The sequence below is a fragment of the Leucoraja erinacea genome, chromosome 15 (genome assembly GCF_028641065.1).
Source record: "Leucoraja erinacea ecotype New England chromosome 15, Leri_hhj_1, whole genome shotgun sequence".
NCBI classification, from domain to species: domain Eukaryota; kingdom Metazoa; phylum Chordata; class Chondrichthyes; order Rajiformes; family Rajidae; genus Leucoraja; species Leucoraja erinaceus.
In genome coordinates, this window is record NC_073391.1 from 36,326,904 (window position 1) to 36,342,254 (window position 15,351).

The 15,351-nt window shown below is 41.9% G+C and overlaps 2 protein-coding genes and 1 non-coding gene across 3 annotated transcripts in view; 2 read left to right on the forward strand and 1 right to left on the reverse strand.

Moving 5' to 3' along the window:
- The window catches only part of LOC129704214 (catenin alpha-3-like), a 959,161-nt gene that overhangs the window by 256,837 nt on the left and 686,973 nt on the right, over nucleotides 1–15,351 (forward strand). The window lies entirely within an intron of this gene.
- Nucleotides 1–15,351, reverse strand: part of LOC129704216 (leucine-rich repeat transmembrane neuronal protein 3-like) — a 236,515-nt gene that overhangs the window by 65,974 nt on the left and 155,190 nt on the right. The window lies entirely within an intron of this gene.
- LOC129704412 (U6 spliceosomal RNA) lies at nucleotides 8,763–8,866 on the forward strand. Its single transcript, XR_008724723.1, has one exon. It is a non-coding gene; the product is annotated as a U6 spliceosomal RNA (small nuclear RNA).

Genomic DNA, 15,351 nt, shown 5'->3' on the forward strand with positions numbered 1-15,351 from the left:
GTTCCATGGCTGATTCAGTGAAATGTACCCTGCAGCAGGAATAAAGTTATAGTCTGTGTACTTCATTTGTAACGGTGCAGCTGTGGGACAGGCCAGTGAACTCGGACATGAGCAGGCGGACCCCTAAACCGAATGTGGAAGCAAAAATTGTTTGTTTTGAATCAAATTCCCAGGTCTCCCTTTCCCGGTCACCTGGTACCCCTCGGACTCTCCTGCCTGATGAAAGGATCAACGTGCAAGATTAAATGTTGGTTTCTTCAAGTTACAATTGAAATGGAAACTTTCAGTGGTTTCGTTTAGATCAGAGATCCAGTGTAGAAACAAGCCCTTCGGCCCACCAAGTCTGCGCCAACCAGCCATCCCCGCACACTAATACTATCCCTCACACAATAGGGACGTTACAATTTTACCAAGCCAATTAGCGCACAAACCTGTAGGTCTTTGGAATGTGGGGGGAAACCGGAGCTCCCGGAGAAAACCCACACACCGTGAACATACAAACTCCTTGCAGACAGCACTCGTAGTCAGGATCAAACCCGGGTCTCTGGCGCTGTAAGGCAGCAACTCTACCGCTGCGCCATCATGCCACTCGGCATTTGAACTGCTGTGATGTTTCATAGCCTTTCTGAATTTCCTCATTGAATTTAGTATCAAAGATAAGGGGATGTAACTGCAATCAGCTTCTGGCAACTGTGCCCTCTGACATTGCAGCTTTGATTTTCAGACTGATTTCACCTCATTCCTTCAGAAAGCTTGTGTATCTTGCTGTACCCATCTGCCTATGCAACACCTGGTCTTTATTTGGAATAAATAAATTGAAAGATTGAAGGAAGACTATTACTACTTTAGAATCTATTGATTGCCACAAGGGCACTAAACTTTAAGCAGGTAGATCCTATTGCTTACCATATAGTCAGTGCAGTTGAATGGGTTGAATCCTTTGGTCAACATACTGTGACAAACATTCAGTGAATTGGATCTTGCTTTTATTCACTTATTCATTTTTCGGGAGTTAGATTCAATGAAAAGGCCATAATTTATTTCCCGTGTCGCCCAGCACATTAACACTACTCTACACACACTAGGAACAATTTTACCCACTGTCTTAGTGTACTACTGCTGTACACTTATACTGTATATGTGATGCGTATCTAAGATGTATCTAAGTGCTTATGTAAAGTGATACTTGTACTGAACTGTATACCAAAAATGAATTTCGCTGTACCTCGGAGTTTGTACGTTCTCCCTGTGACCGGCTTGGGTTTTCTCCGAGATCTTTGGTTTCCTCCCACACTCCAAACACGTACAGGTATGTGGGTTAATTGGTTTGGTAAATGAAAAATTGTCTCTAGTGTGTGTAGGATAGTGTTAATACGTGGGGATCGCTGGTCGGCGTGGACCAAATGGGCCGAAGGGCCTGTTTCCGCGCTGTATCTCTAATACTACACCTAAAAACTAAGGTGACAAAGAAAGCACAATACCATACCATTTACTGCAGACCTGTACGTCTTTGCAGTGTGGGAGGAAACCAAAGATCTTGGCACCTGTAGTCAGGATTGAATCCGGGTCTCTGGCGCTGTAAGGCAGTAGCTCTACCGCTATGCCACCTTGCCGCCTGCTTTTTGTCGCTCTCTATTGTGCCACATGGTTCTCTGTTCATGCCAGGATTTAGCTTCCAGCAATGAAGAAGGATTTGCAATAATTTCCAAGAATGACAGTGTGCAAGTTGGAGGGAAACTTGTAGAGAGATGAGTTCCCATGCAGCTGCTGTCCTTGTCGTTCTTGGCCATGGAGATAGGTTTTGGAGGTGAGTGAAGGTTGTGCATTGGTACACACTGCAGCCGGCATGGGCCATTGGTAAAGGAATCAATGTTAAAGCTCAAAGACAGTCAAGTGGGCTGCTTTGAACTGGGTGATGTCAGGTTTCTTGAGATTGCCTTGCAATTATCCAGAAAAGTGGAGAATATTTCATTACACTATTCGCTCCTGCTTTGTAGATGGTGGAAATATGGCTGTCAGGGTTATGGAGAGAAGGCAGGAGAGTGGGGTTGAGAGTGGAAGATAGATCAACCATGATTGAATGGCGGAGTAGACTTGATGGGCCAAATGGCCTAATTCTGCTCCTATCACTTGTGGACTTATGACCTTCTGAATTCTGAATGTCGGATGCTGTGTTTGATATTTTTGCTCACCATAGTTCACCTGAACTTCATGGGGTTAGATCTTTTTTGCTATCCACTGTTACATTCACTTCGGATGTTTGGACAATCTATGCCTTCACAGGACAGAACCCCATGATGGACACATGTTCACCTGCTTATAAATGAGATGGTTGAGGTAAATTCATCACTGGTCATGAGGGGATTGGTAAGCAGTACCTCATCAACAGTCATAACGACCGCACCTTTGTGCACCGCATCTTGCTTCCTTAAGTCAAGTTCGTCTGCCAACTTATTAAATCCCTATTTTAACTTTGTTTTCGCACCACATTCTGTCTGTAAGCGGATATTCAGTAATGCTCAATTTGTGCTGTTTTGAATGGCATCATGCAGAAACGTTATTAGAGGGCCAATTATATTCATAATTTGAATCAACAACAGACGGATTTTATGGAGACTTAACCGTTGATCTCCAATGCATCTTCTCCGTGTAAGCAATATCTCATTAAAGCAAAATGAATGTTTCATGATTATTATTTGATGTTAAACTGAGTAAAGAATTGGGAGAAATTCCAGAACAATTTCCCTGATTGCATTTGGTTTTACTTATTCTTGCCTGGAGCATAAACAAAAATGATGTTAGCTTGAAATAAAATAATATTAGCATTTGTCTGCATATGTTCTGAAGGCAAGAGTGTGAATTTCAGTTTACTAAGACTCACAGCAAATGACCTCTCACCTTGATATTTAGTTTAGTTTAGAGATACAGTGCTGAACCAGGCCCTTCGGCAAACCGAAGTCCGCACTGACTAGCGATCCCAGCACATTAACACTAACCTAACTGGGGACAATTTTTTAAACATTTATAACATTTTTTACGTTTATTACATTTTACAATTAACCTGCAAACTTGTACGTCTTTGGAGTGTGGGAGGAAACCGAAGTTCTCGGTGAAAATCCATGCAGGTCACGGGGGGGGGGGAACGTATAAATTCTGTACAGACAAGCACCCGTAGCCAGGATCGAACCCGGGTCTCTAGCACTGTAAGTGCTGTAAAGCAGCAGGTCTACCGCTCTACATTGAAGGTATTGCCAAAAGTATTGAGCAGGATCTTGAATGAAAGAAATACTGTTCCTAACTATAAGGATCCCAGACCCCTGAGATCTTCAAAACTGCTGGCATCACCTCTTTCCTCGATAAAACAACTTTTGACTCCTCTGTCCTAGCAATTTTTTTTTGTACCCCAAGTTTAGACACTCCCCAAATGTCTTGAATTTCGTGTACTTTCCAAACAATTCCAAGAACAGCTTGCTCCAAACAGTATTCATCCCTGTCATTCCCCCAGTCAAAACCATTGTCGTTATGTACAAGCCTAACAAAGGTAATGTTTCTCTGCACATCGTGAACTGCCTGCGGCCTTTTCATGCTTAGCCCTGTTGTTTGCTACCACATGTTTTTCTAGTGTGATGGTACAGTGGCGCATCTAGTAGAGTTGCTGCCTCACAGCGCTAGAGACCTGGGGTTGATTCAGATCTCCGATGACCCCAGTATGAAATTTACACATTCTCCCTCAGACCGTTTAGGCTTCTTCCAGATGCTCTGACCTGCTAAGTTCATCCAGCAGTTTGTTTATAACTATTTTTTCCTTATTGGCCTCCACCAACTTGTGACCTTTATTACATAGAAGACCAAAGGCGTACAGGTATGTAGCTAATTTGCTTGGTAGAATCGTAAATTGTCCCTAGTGTGTGTAGGATAGTGTGAGCGTGCGGGGATCGCTGGTCAGCTTGGACTCGGGGGATAGAAGGGCCTGTTTTTGCACAGTATCTCTAAACTAAACTAAACTAAACAAGGGCAGCAGGTGCAGGGTAGCACTGCTACTTGCACGTTCACCCTCTAAATGACACACCATCTCAACTTGGATACATATTGTCCTTCCTTCACCTTCATATTTATTATACAAAAACCTGAGCCCCATAACTCAATGCTGAGTGCCAGCACTGCTCACCCTGACCTGCCCAACCCTGGCCCTCTGTGGGCAATTCATTGCTTTGAGTTTGCCAACTGAGGCAAAGATTGAAACTAGTTTCCCAAAACAGCAGTGGAGAAGACAGGGGGTCACACCAGATCTCTGGATCCAGTTTTGCAACACAGCAGGTTACAGCAACGAGGAATGCAGGGGAGCGTGCCAGATTATTGGGCTCGGGTTCCCCGCAGAGCAGCATGTTGTAACGGAGAGAGCAGAGGTTCGCACTAGGGACCTGTACCCAGCTTCCCAGCCGAGGAGAAGGGTTTATGTCGGGTTTTTGTTTCCGGGTTCCTGGCTCAACAACAACAAGAAGGGCACCAGTTCATTTCAGGTTCCCAGCAGAGTAGCACTGTCAGAAATGCATCTCTCAGTAATAAAGCCATAATGATTTCACTTGGCATCAATTCTGTTAGCTTTAGTTTAGTTTAGTTTAGAGATACAGCGCGGATACAGGCCCTTCGGCCCACTGAGTCCGCATGGACCAGCGATTCCTGCACAATTGAATTGTCTGTATTCTTGTAGGAATTGTCTTTGTTTGTATGGCTGTGGAAACGAACTTTTGTTTGAGCCTCACTGAGGTTCAAATGATATGGAATAAATATTGTATTGTATTGTATAACTAGTGTTATAACTGTAAACGCACTAGGGACCATCTTTTTTACATTTCTACATTTATACCAAGCTAATTAACCTACAAGTCTGTTCGTGTTTGGAGTGTGGGAGGAAACTGAAGATCTCGGAGAAAACTCACGCAGGTCACGAGGAGACTGTACAAATGCCGTACAGACAAGCACTCGTAGTCAGGATCAAACCCGTATCTCTGGCGCTGTAAGGCAGTAGCTCTTGCAGTCCATTTTCCCCAGGTGCTCAGGTTTCCTCCCACATACCTGATTGTGAGGGAATTTGCTGCTGCCCTATTAGGTGGATGGTAAGGAAATGGGGTCGGTTCGTGGGCACGTGTGATAGAGCTTAATAACTAACATTTAAAACTAACTCTACCTCGTAATCTGCAATATGGTGATGGCATTAGCACCCTTTCCTTTTTCTGTTGACATTCTGCATCAGCAGTAAGCATTCTTATAATGGAGACAACACAAATAGATGCGAACCACCCCTCTCCACAGCACCAACATGCCTTTATTTCAGCCTGAAGAATTCACTCTATAATTTGTCACTGAATCTATCCATCACGTATATCTCGCCTCAAGTTGGTTGCATTCCTTGGCCTTAGCATTCCTGAGAACAATCCAAATGAAGTACCTGGTAGACAAAAATGCTGGAGAAACTCAGCCGGTGAGGCAGCATCTATGGAGAGAAGGAAATAGGCAACGTTTCGGGTCGAGACCCTTCTTCAGACTGATGTGAAGGTTGGGCGGGGAGGGGGGGGTGGAGGGGGCGGGAAGAAGGGAAATTAAGTACCTGTATCACTATCAGTTCTGGATTCTATAAGATGAACCAAACTGCAGCAAATGAAAGTTTAATTAGATTAATCGTTTTGGTCTGTAAATTTGACCTATGGCACATATTTCAAAAAGGTTTGACGATTCCACCCCCCACCCGCTGCACAAGTGGCTGCATAAGGGACTGAACAAAACTTTTGTTAGACACTACCACCATTTTCCTGTATTCTGTTGAAATACACTTCGAATGGTATGACACAGTGAAAAATATGCTTTGCTTTTTATTTCTTGCTGAAAATTGTTACTTGCTGTAGGTGCAAGCACTTTGGTTATAGATTGCAAAACTGCAATGCCTAATATATAAACAGTGTAGGGTCAATGTAATACTATTGTTCAAATTGTAATCAACATGGGATTAATATGCGCAGGGTATTGTGGCAGATCTTCCCACAGTTTGCAGAGGCCGTGATTGTTATTGGGCTAAATCTACAAGTTTCAGTTTGCTCACACTGCTATAGGAAGGATGTTAGATAGAGCTACACAAAAAAGCTGGAGAAACTCAGCGGGTGCAGCAGCATCTATGGAGCGAAGGAAATAGGCAACGTTTCGGGCCGAAACCCTTCTTCAGACGGTACTCTTAGGGCTAGCAGAATCAAAGGGTATGGGGAGAAGGCAGGAACCGGGTACTGTTTGTGGTTCTTGACTCCTGACCCTGGAGAAAAGATTACGAGTACTGACCCTATCTATGTTTCCCAATGATTTTATTCACCTCTTGAAGATCACTCTTCAGTCTACTACACTCCAAAGTATAAAATCCTAGCCTGCCCAACCTCTCCCTATAACTCAGTGCCTCAATTCCTGGCAACATCTCGCATGTCTTTACTGCACTCTTTCCAGCTTTATGGCATAGCCCCTATAACAGGGTGGCCATCTCAAGATGAATCAAAGTACAACACATAGCTATTCAGCAGTTCAACCTTTCACTTACTGCAAGAATACCGCACTTTGATTTATTCCTTGAGAATGCTGGTTTCATAAAGGAAGACCTATAGACGTCTATTGGAAACAGAGAGTGGACAATCAATCTGAAGTTTCAAATACAATATGTAAATTAACTATAAAATAGTATTTTAACCATAAAATAGTATTTTATCACTTTTTAATTGGTATTTTGCCAAAACAGCAGTTATAAACTTTAAGATGCAGATCCTTTTAGGTAATGGACAACAAATAATTCGCTTATAGGTTTTGAGTAAATTGAGGAATTTTCATTTTATTATTCTCTTAATGAATTACTGCAGATAATCCTCTGGAATATTATCAGGTTGTAGAGACTTCACTTGAAGATTAGCATACCACTCAGTATTTAATTACAGATTGCCTTTCAGTGTTTGCCTGCTTACGTTCATTTTGTAAAGGGCTTACCAGCAGATTATCATTCAACTTTTGGTTTACCTGCAGGTTATTATCCAACTAAAGGCTTACATCCAGAATATCATTCCTGATGTTTAGCGAGCATTTGCCATCCCCCTAATATTTTCACTTTTGCTTCAAGAATATTAATACATCAGCAGGAGTAGGCTATTCGGTCCCCCCAAGTCTGTTTGCCATTCAGCAAGTTCATGATGGACCCTCTACCTCAGCATAATTTTTCTGTAATATTTCCATATCCCTCGTTTCCTTGAATATCCGAAAATGTATTGGTCTCAGTTTTGAATTAAATCAATGGATGAACCTCCATCAAATGGACGGTCTCTTGCGATAGAGAACTGTGAAAATCCAACATCATTTCAGTCATAAAATGGTTCCTCATTTCAATTCTAAATTACTTACCCCCTAGTAACCCCCTAGTTTCAGACTCCCCTTCAGATGGCCCTCTACCCTCTTTAGATCTTTTCATTTCCAACTGCCGGCGAGACATCAACCACCTCAACTTTTCCACTCCCCTTACTTACTATAACCTCTAAAACATCTTAACTGTAGAGAACACGGGCCTGGCTGCCTCAATATCTCCCACTATGACAATCCTGCTATTCCTGGATCCAGACTGATAAATCTTTGCTGCATTCCCTCAATAGCAATTACATCCATTTTATAGGCAAGCAGACCAAAGTCGTACTCAATGTCTCATTAAAGCCACATAAATATGGTAAGACATCTTTGCCCTTGTTCTCAAATCCAGCTGTAAAGTCAATAGAACATATGCTTTTCTAGTTATATATTGCAAATGCACATTAGGCTTTAGTGACTTTTGTACAAGGACACCCAAGTGTTTTCGAACATCAACATTTTCCATTCTTTTACCATTCAAAAATGCCCACTATTTCTGTTCCTTTCTGCCAAAGTGAATAACCTCACATTTATCCTCATTATATTCCATCTGCTATCTTGTTGCTTGTTGTCAGGTTGTCAATTTCCTCTTGAAGTCTCTTTGAATTCTTATCATCCCACACATTCCTAATTAGTTTAATTACACCAGCAAACTGGTGGAACCTTACTAATCAAAGCCTGGCAACTCAAGAGTGGTTGTGGATTGGCAGGGTGTAACTAGTAAAGTATTTATAATTGTAGATACAAGGAACTGCAGATGCTGGTTTACAAAAAAAAAGACACAAAGTGATGGAGTAACTCAGGGGCTCTGGCAGCATCTCTGGAGAAAACGGATAGGTGACGATTCAGGTCGGAACCTTTCTTCAGACTGCTGTAACCTAAAACTGGAGTATTAATCTGATCCTAGGTCATTTGCAAACATGTTTCTGTTCACTTGTGGATTACCAGCTCACTGCAGACCCACGGCAGTCTACAAATATTAATCCCAAATGGCACCAGAATCGATATCTTCTTTGATGTTGACTTTCATGGTTAAAAAGTATGGTAAGGTGTCAATCCAACTGGTTCTCCACCCTGTGATATTGTGGGGTCATCCTCAGTGAATATAAATAAATATAAATTCTATATTTTAGTTGTGAAATTAATAATTTCCTCTTGAACAGAATAATTTAAAAAATGCTAATTTTTGCATATAGATGTAATGAATGAACAGTGCCAATCACTGAAAGTACTTCATTGGCTGTGCACCAGATCAGCAGCACATATATAAATAAGACGGGATACTGAGTTGGATGGTCAGCCATGATCATATTGAATGGCGGTGCAGGCTCGAAGGGCCTAATGGCCTACTCCTGCACCTAATTTCTATGTTTCTAAGACACAGAGAAGATTAGCATAGTCCCTGCACAAGGGTGATACGCAAATTCATAACGCATTCCATATTTTCATTAATAGGGCAGCACAATGGCACAGTGGTAGAGTCACTCCGTTACAGCGCCAGAGGCCTGGGTTCAATCCTGACTACGGGTGCTGTCTGTACTGTGTTTGTATGTTCAACATGTGACCACATGAGATTTCTCTGGGTGCTCCGGTTTCCTCCCACATTCCAAAGACGTGCGTTCAACTGATGCAACTTTTTCGATAAGCTGACATTCCAGGTCATCCTGTGGTGTTAGTTCTGAATCATTTCCAAAGTCTTGACCAATATTCATCCCTCAGTCAACATCATTTTATCATATCACAGTCACATTACTATTTGTGGTTGGTTCCATGTAATTTTTTTTCCTGTATTGCTACTGTAATAATATTTCAAAGGGTACTCTCACTGATATATAGTTCTTTGGAATATCCTTCATTGATAATAAAACTCTTTTGGCAAAGCATTTTTTCTTTAATTGATGAACTTCACTCCAAATTTTATTACATTGATGTATAACTGTTATAATATGATGAGCATGGAAAGGGAAGTAACTCTACCAAGCAATTTGAAATTTGATGCTTGCTATTTATATTAAATACTTTCCATAAAACTCGTTAAATTTACATAAATGTTGTTGTCCTAATTCTATCCATATGAGCCATTGTGAGCCTTATTTCCAAATGAATGAACCTCTATTGCAGTCTTTTCAAGTCGATTAGACAAGCAAGCTGCAACAAAACATTTCAGAGGTTTTCATTCAGTGAAACCTATAATTTTCGCCGCATGCTTTGAGTAGTGATGAACAACAGGCTACAGTTGGAAAGCAATTTAACAGGTACTGATTTTACTGAATTAGTAACAGTTTTCAAATTAGTATCACACTTTGGATCATAAAATATACATTAATTCAATTGAAACATATAGGAGATCATTCTAAAAAGCAGCTATCATCATCAAAGTAATAAAAAGTGGATGCCCTTTTAATACCACTGCCATCAGGAAGAAGGTACAGGAGCGTGAGAACTGTAACGTCCAGGTTTGGGAACAGTTTCTTCCCTGCAGCCATCAGGCTATTAAACACTACAACCTCATAAGCTCTGAACTACAATAGACTATTATTATTATTATTGCACTGTTATTATTTGTTTTTTGAGTATGCATTATATATATATATAAACATATGTGAGTAGGTATATATATACACACTGAACTTTTTTTTTCTCTCTCGTTTATCATATTATTTATTATGAATACGTATTCTGTTGTGCAGCAGCAAGTAAGAATTTCATTGTTCCATCTGGGACATATGACAATAGAACACTCTTGACTCTTGATTCTTGAAAAGGTTATGCTTACGGTTTAAGTCTCAGGCTTTAAGTCAAGGATCCAGTTGCAAATGGGACCCAGGTCTTCTAACTTGATGATGAGTTTGGAGGTGTTGAAGTGTTGAATGCTGGTGATGTAGTTGATGAACAGCAGCCTAAAATGACCTTGTATTCTAAATGGTCCAGAGCAAAGAGGAGAGTCATTGAGATAGCATTTACTGTTGACTTGTGGTGATAAGCAGATTAAAACGGATCTAGTTCATTTCAGGAGTTGATTTGCGCTTTAACGGACACTTTTGAAATACTTTGAGATGTACTTCAGTGATGTAAATGCTACAAGATGGTAGTCATTGAGGCAGATTACTGTGGTCTTCCTGAGCACTGGTATGATAGATGCCCTTTTGAAGCAAGTGGGAAATTTAGACTGTAGAAGCGAGAGTTTGAAGATGTCCTCGAACACTGTGGCCAGTCGGTCCACACTGGTCTTTGGTACTCGCCCAGGGCTGGACACTTTTAGAATATTCACCCTGTTGAAGGACCGCCTGACATTGGCGTCAGAAACAGAGATCACAGGGCCTGTGGGGTGTGTTGTGTAGCTGTGTCATTGTTCTCTCTTTCAAAGTGAGCATGGAACACTAGTTGAGGTCATCTGTAAGTGATGGGTCATTGGCTCTTATGCTGCACCTTGTTGGAGGTGCTGGCATGCACGCTCTGCTGCAGCTGTCCGCCTGTGACTACAGCTTAGCTCGTAATTGTCTATGAGCACTCTTGGTGGCCTTCACAAAGTCATACCTGGACTTCTTGTATGATATTGGATCGCCAGTTTTAAACACCACAGCCTTAGCCCTCAGCAGATTATGAGTCTCCTAGTTTAACCGGGGCTCCTGGTTGTGGAAGACCCAGAAAGGCATATTCATTCAGGTCCGTTGATGAAATCTTAAACATGGATCAGTCCACTGACGTGAAGCAATCCCGTAACTGCTCCCCTGACTAGCTCTTCCTAGTGCTCTTCTCTGATGCCATGTTCTTCAGTCTGTGCCTGTACACAAGAAAAAGAAGCACAGCCAGGAGGTCTTGTTTTCCAAAGTACGGGCTAGGGATAGTACGGGTTGGCGTTCCTGATGTTGGTATAGCCATTGTCGAGTGTTTTAGGTCCTCTGATGTTGATGTTGATTTGGATCTGAATCTCACAAAATGGCGCCGGAAACAGGTTGACTCTTTCTTATTGTCTCAGTGTAATTTATTGTTCTTACACTCTGGTACTTAGGTATGATTGTGCTGCATATAATAAGATATTTTACTGCATCTACACTGTAGGTACATGTATCAATAAAGTACCATTGAATCATTGCTACAGTATATTGATGGTAGTTTGGCTTACACAAACTACTCTGAAAGGCTTTTGCAAATACCAAGGTGGATTATTACAGACATGTTTTCTTCCTTAAAGGGAAGTAAGATGATGTATGCATCACACACTTCCCGCTGTAATTCCTTTTCCTGTATGAAAAAGCAATGGATGATTAAAATGGGGTGAAATCTAAAGACCTGCGTGCCTAAAAACTACAACTTGGTGTACAGGTAGTTCTGTAATAATGCAACAGTTCCGTTTCTAAGAAACCTTTATAGAAAATTGAGTTTTAAATTAATTATGTCCATGGATAAAAGTGGGTTAGGCATGTGAGCATTTCAGACTTGCAATAACAAAGTTATTTTTTCCTACAAGATTTTCAAATACAAAGGTCTTTTCAATAGCTCTATGTTATTTTTGTTACTGCAAGCTAAAAAGACTAAAGACTGTGTGTTATATTGCTTACTAGATTATCTTTACACAAATGTCAACAGATCCAATTGCTTGTCAATTTCAACGGTCACACGCTGTGAAACTGACAGACTGTTCCTATGAGACATTAATATCTGATTACTGTTAGGAGGTTGCATGGAAATTGTTTTTTGCCTCAAATTATTTCTCTCCAAGACAGCTTTTTTGCTGCTCGTCAATTTCCAAAGTAACTTTTAAGTGGTTCTCTTAGAATATAGAACATAGAAAAGTACAGCACAGGAACATGCTGAACATAGTTCCCAGATAAACTAACCTCATCTGGATGCTCGTGATCCATACCTCTCCATTGCCTATCTGAAAGCCTTTAACCTCCACTATCATATCTGCGTCCATCATCAACACTGGCACCACGTTCCAGGCACCCGCCACCCTCTGTGTAAAAAAAAAACATGATCCACACATCCCCTTTAAACTTTCCCCCCCTTGCCTTAAACCTATGCCCTCTAGTCTTTGGCATTTTCACCCTGGGGAAAAAGTTTCTGTCAATCTACCCTATCTATGCCTCTGATAACTTTTTATACCTATCAGGTCTATCCTCAACCACTGCCATTCTAGAAAAAACAATCCAATTTTGAGAAAACAATTCAAGCTCGATCCCGATTTAAATCACATCGTAACCAATTTGGTCCATGTAAATAGTGTTCTCTAATTAGTCCATTGCGTTGCATCCAATTAGTGATATGGAAACATGCGTTATAGCAACTACCTGTTCCGTTTCATGAAGTGTAGACTCCAGACACATTTAAGATCAGGCATCTGGTTCAATTAAAGTTAAGGATTTTCAAAAACAGCAAAAATAGCAACATTCAGCAGATCAGATGGCATCTGTGGTAAGAGAAATAAATGTAAACATTAAGTCTATTTCTCTTTTGACAGATTCTTCCTGACCTGCTGAGTATTTCCAGGATTTTCCGTTTTGTTTCAGATTTCCAGCATTTGCAATTTTTAGTCAATATTTAATCCGTCATTAAGGGATGTTGGGGGAGTCCAGAACCAGGGGCCACAGTTTAAGAATAAGGGGTAAGCCATTTAGAACGGAGATGAAGAAATACTTTTTCACAGTGTTGTGAGTCTGTGGAATTCTCTGCATAAGAGGGCGGTGGAGGCCGGTTCTCTGGATACTTTCAAGAGAGAGTTAGATAAGGCTCTTAAAGATAGCGGAGTCAGGGGATATGAGGAGAAGGTAGGAACCGGGTACTGATTGTGGATGATCAGCCATGATCACATTGAATGGTGGTGCTGGCTCGAAGGGCCGAATGGCCTACTCCTGCACCTATTGTCTACTGTCTATTGTCTATCACTGCCTCTTCTGTCTCATGTTGGACTTTGATTTGTCAAGATGGTATGGACTGGGACTAGAAGACTGGCCCCAGAACTCTGCGATAGACACAAAATGCTGGATTAACTTAGCGGGTTAGGCAGCATCCCCGGAGAAAAGGAATAGGTTATGTTTCGGGTCACCCGGCATGGGGGGGCCGTCGTGAGGGGGGAGGGGAAGAACAATGGACAATAGGAGGGGGGGGGGGGGGGGGGGGGGAGGGGGAGCCAGCGTGTTCTGTGACTGTCAGTGCTGTAGGTGGCTGCTATGTGTATACATTGTGTATGCAAGCAAAGAATCTCACTGTGCCTAGTCCCATGTGATAATAAAGTATTCCTATTCCTATTCCTATTCTTCAGGCTGAGAGTCAGGGGAGAGGGAAACTAGATGAAACTAGAATGCAAGATATCTGAATTTATCTTCAGCCCAGACAAAACAAAGAATTGGTAGACTTTAGCCTTTGTAAATGAGTATGTGGGAGCTGAACCCAGTTCCTGGTGACGTTCCACGGTGAGTGTGGTGGTTGTCTGTCAAAAGGTCTCATTTGGCTTCTGCGGTCAGGCTGTGAAGATCAGGCAGGCTCAGCAACTGGAACATTCTCTTCATCAAGTTTGACTTTCCAGTTGTGGAGGCTGGGCATTGTCAAGGGGGCAAGCATGTTGAAATATTACATTTGCCTACTGCTCCCATACTGCCCACAGGGTGAAAATGAGTTTGAAATATTTCACCTAATGTCAGTTTGTTCACCTGTACTGCCCGTCTGCGCTGATAATCATCGAGTAAGGGTTTTGCAATGATAAAGCTCACTGCAATGTCCTGCATAAGTGATACATTGATGGTGATGCATCCTCCATCTCTGCTTTCAAATCAATCAGTGCGGCTGATTCAGTGAGATGAGTCCGGGCAGACACGTGGAAGCACAGATAACTGCTGATCCATTTTATTACCGCACCGCTGCTGGGTTCTATTATGTTGTGATGTGCGTAATTAATTGAAGGCTGATTTGTTGGTGATGCTATTAATAGTTCCTCTCAGGGAGCATTCTTGCACATTGCACAACTGACTGTTCCCAGATGCAGAACACCTGACATGGGAAAAGGCTCCGCTGCCGACGTCCTGGGATATGCGGGCAGCAGGAGACCGCCAGATCTATCTCTGCTGTTGCATCCATGGAGAAGTGGTCTGATTTCTAATCAAGTCATTAGCAGCAGGAATATGCAGGGGAGTAACTGAGGGCAGAGTTGGCAGAACAATTTGCATTGACTGCTTTGCAGCACAGGGAGTCTGAAAATTATTTTTGTTAATTACGATACGATATGATACGATAGAACTTTATTTAAAGATATTAAAGTGACAAGTGGAAAGGATTGGATATTTGCAAAGATTGGGGGGGGGGGGGGGGAGTTAGTCTACCCCAGGGAGAGGAATTGTACAGTTTGATAGCCACAGGTAAGAAGGATCTCCTGGGGCGTTCTGTACTGCATCTTGGTGGAACCAGTCTCTTCCTGATGAGCTTGTTAATCATATTAAGGAGGTTCCTTACTGTGTGTTATGTTCCCATGAGAAGATGTTGTTGTCCATTGTGATCTCAATTGTTTTCTGTGCCAATTCCATAATTTTCGCTCCTATGTGCTCCTAACGCCAGGTTGGAGAACATCAAAAGTGTCATCAGATAAGGGGCGATCTTATTGAAGTGTATAAAATTATGAGAGGAATACATTGGGCAGCTTCACAGTCTCTTGCCCAGAGTAGGGTTATCGAGGATCAGAGGACATAGGTTTAAGGTGAAGGGGAAAAGATTTAATATAAATCTGAGGGGTAACTTTTTTACACAAACGATGGTGGGTGTTTGGAACAAACTGCCAGAGGAGGTAGTTGAGGCAGGGAATTTTAAGCATTTAAGAAACAGTACATGGAAACAACGGGTTTGGAGGGATATGGACCATACGCGGGGCAGGTGGGCCTAGTGTTGCTGGGTCATGGTGGCTGGTGTGGGCAAGTTGGGCTGATGGGCCTATTTCCACAT